Source organism: Sciurus vulgaris, assembly GCF_902686455.1.
Source record: "Sciurus vulgaris genome assembly, chromosome: 5".
In the NCBI taxonomy this organism is placed as follows: domain Eukaryota; kingdom Metazoa; phylum Chordata; class Mammalia; order Rodentia; family Sciuridae; genus Sciurus; species Sciurus vulgaris.
Genome location: NC_136465.1, coordinates 116,547,911 through 116,551,744, shown reverse-complemented (window position 1 = coordinate 116,551,744; position 3,834 = coordinate 116,547,911).

Genomic DNA, 3,834 nt, shown 5'->3' with positions numbered 1-3,834 from the left:
GCAGAGTTGCACTCTTCTGTGACCTCCTACCTCACTCTTTCCAAACCCATCGTGGAACCAGACAGCTTGGCAAGAAAGAGATCCTTGTCTCATGACTTCTGTCCACAGAGAGCTGGGAGTATGACCCCCAGGAACTTCTCTTAGGTGAAAAAGATCAATGGAAGGGGAGAAGGGAAGAGTGGTTTGGGCTTGAGAATTAAGGAAGAATGCAAAGGAGAAGGTGGAGGGAGATAATGCAGAAGACTCACCTGGGCTTCCCTTATCAGTAATGAAATGAAAGGGGAAAGCCATGGAACTAAATTGAAAAAAAGCCAGTTAGGCTTTTGTATTGTTTTGTTTCAATTGCTATTGTATGCTGGTGGGAGGGGACCGTTTAATAGTTTATGTACACGATCTCATTTAATTTCTATCAATCCTGTGAACTAGGTACTATTAACCCCACTTACACAAAAAGAAGTTGAAGCCCAGAGAGTTTATGTAACTTCCCAAGGTCACACAGTGTGTGGCAGCACAGTCAAACCCAGCCTTGCCTGACTGACAACTCACATTCTTGTTCAACATACCCTAGGGTTCGGGTCTTGAAGAGAAATCATGCACAATAGGGGAGCCCTCCGGGGTCCTGTTTTCTCATCAAACCTGATGTGCAGCCAAGGAAGAAGAGGACTCCGGGTTTGGAAGGCAGATGTCCTCGGCTCGCTAGACCATAGTTTTGCCACCAGAGGGCAGCACAGGCACAGATTTAAGGGAATTTGGGGAAGAGGGGAATGAGGTCCATCTCTGTCTTCCCCTATCACCAAAGCTGTTCTTATTAACTCAGGTTCCTACCTAGCAGTGCTGCATCACCTCAAAATACCTCTGGGAGACCATGCCTGAACCACACTCCAGTCTGTGACTTTTTAAAATTCCATATCTCAGGAATGTCTTCCCAGAACCCATAAACCAAGAGACACTGATGGGGAGGAAGAGATAAGACTAGACAAAGAACCACCCAGCATTTTAAAGGATGTCAGCCATAGTATAAGGCACCAGAAATTCTTGAGGAAGGAAATCCCATAGTGCTACATGGAGAGGAGTTCCCCCTCTTGGGAGGACTGAGAGTGGGGATCATCCTAGACAAATACCAGGGGCCAGATCTGAAATTTCTTCCACTCTGTGAGAAGGGAAATGGGTTGTGAGCATTGGGCTGGTATCTGGGTGTGTCAGTGCAAGGTGCCTGTACTCGAGAGAGTGGAGAGATCTCTCCCATGGATGCACAATTCAAGGAAGGAATTCCTTGGGTTCAAAAATGCCAGAGATGTAATCTAGGACCAGCTTCTCTATCCCTGAGCTGTAATAATCTACCTTTGGGCTGTTTCCTCTCCCAAATCTTCCAGCCCTGCAGAGCAAGTGCCTCCCACCTTGAGACTTGAATGATCCAGAGGAACAGGAGGGTGGGGGGCTAGAAGGCCTGAGCACTATCCTTGTCGTGTTGGTAGAGATGGAAAAGAAGAAGGAAGGAAGTGAACAGAGCAGCTGGGGGTGGGTGGAGGGGGAGGGGGCCCAGAAGAGGCAGCTGGCAGGCGGGAAGATGATCTGGGGGTCTCAAGTTTCTTGACATCAATTAGAGCAGCCGGCCTAGGCTCATTAGTAGCCTGGGGTGCAGGGCTCATCAATAATGAATTTGCCCCACACTCCCCCCCCCCCCAGCTGCCTGCAAGGTCACCCCGCCCTCCAGCCAGCTGCCTCCCCATAGTAAAATAAGCAAACCCTCTTCTGAGATCTCCCTAACTCAGAGTCCCTGAACAAGGACTGAGGGCAAAGGAGACTCCATCACAGGTCAACTACTCCTAGTGCTGGCCCTTGTTTTGTTGAAGAATTCACCCAGGAGACAAGGGAAGAGGAGAGTAGAAGCAGGGTCTAAGAAAAGCAGGCTTGATGACACTGGGGTCAAACTCTATGATGGCAGGTCAGACCCAGAGCAAAAGGATGTACCTGTAATCCCAGCAGCTCCAACTCAGAAGACAAGCAAAAAATCTCAAGTTCAAGGTTATCCTGGACAACTTAGTGGGATCCTGTCTCAAAAAGTAAAAGGGCTTGGGATACAGCTAAGTAGTAGAGCAACCCTAGGTCCAATTCCTGGTAACACACACACACACGAACTTCTGATGGACGGACTTCATATTCTCCCCCAAGGTCAAACATGGACAGCCAGGTCATAGTCCCAAGATCTTTGGACCTCTAGATCAGAACAAACCAGGGCTTTGGCACCCCTAGCGCTCTGTTACCCTTGAGCTAGAGCACCTTGACAGACGCAGAAACATCTTTTCTTCAAACCAAGTCAATGTGGTGGGGGCAAGAGATTGCTGGTACCCAGAATTAGGAACCCAAACTTCTTGTACTTTATTTTGGTCATCCAGCCCTAACTTGCCTCCAGAACCCAGGAATGCCATTCCTCCTTCCCCTTCCTAAACTGTTATGAGATTCTAATCCCACCACCCCTTCCACTGTCCTCTTCCTCTGTGCCTCCACCCTCCCTAAATCCCAAGTGTTCCTGTTCCCAAGTACACCCCCTATCCCTCTGGCTGGGGTTGGCCTGAAGCTGGCTGCTTGGCATTCTGGGAAATCTGCCTGCCACCCTCCCTCTCAAGGCAGGTACAGACAGGTCCAGGCTGTAGCAGCTGCATCTTCCTCAGACACCTCCGCAGACTCCCAGACTCTATCCTTGTGCTGAGGTCCCAGTTGTCTGAATTCTGCCCAATTCCCTTGTTGGCCTTAGAATACATCCAAGTGTCCTGTGTCCCTCTCCCCACTGACATTCTCCCCAGCTTTTAATTTCTGTCCTACCTTCCATTCTCACCTCCACCTCACCAGAGCTCTTCCTTGAAGCTCTCCTTAGTGGGGAATGCCCTGCATTTAGACTCTGAAGAGGATATCCTCTCCCTCCCCAACCCAATTCAGGTCATCTCTACAAAGTTGCATCTCAATTCTGGATTTTCTGTCATCTTCCAGTTACCCTAATGATCTCAGTTACAACTCTTCTATTTCTACATTCTCAAGAACATTGATTGCAGTCCCTTCACCCAGACCTTCTTTAAGGACCCAGGCATTCCAACCCCAGGCAGAGATCAACTCAAATCTATCTTCAACCCCCAAATTCACCCAGTCCCCAGGGATTAGACTCCTAAATTAGAAAATCAAACCGCCTGTCGCAGTGGCACACGCCTGAAATCCCAGCGATTGGGAAGGCAAACGTAGGAGACTCAAAAGTTCGAGGCCAGCCTCAGCAACTCAGCGAGGCTCTAAGCAATTAAGGGAGACCTTATCTCACAATAAAAAATTAAAAAGGCTAGGGAAGTAGCTTAGTGATAGAGCGCCCCTGGGTTCAAGCCCCAGTTTAAAAAAGAAAAAGAAAAAAGAGAAAGAAAGGAAAAACAAACTAGGACCCAAACATTCTCAAAGTACCTCCCTCCCACCCCCTACCAGCTCATCACTCTGGAGGGGAGCCGGTTGTCCCACCCAATCCGGGGTTCCATCTCTCTCCAGGGTACTTAAGCATCCCGCCCCCCATCATCCTGGAACTAGACTTCCCGCCCTCAGACCCAGGCCTCTTAGTTCCCAGCTTCCTCCATCACCTCACACGGTCTTCTAGACGTCTTGTTCCCCCAACCCCGGCTGCAGTGGCACCGTAAAGCCCAGAGATCCAGGGGCAGCAATCAGAAGGGCGGGAGGCAGCGGGAGGCAGCGGGAGGGGGCCAGGACGCCCCCTCGCGGAGCCCGGGGCGCCGGGTACCCCTCCTCCCGCCTTCACCTGCTGCGGGCCCCGCCCCGCTCCGCCTAGGCCGGCCTCTGCTCCGC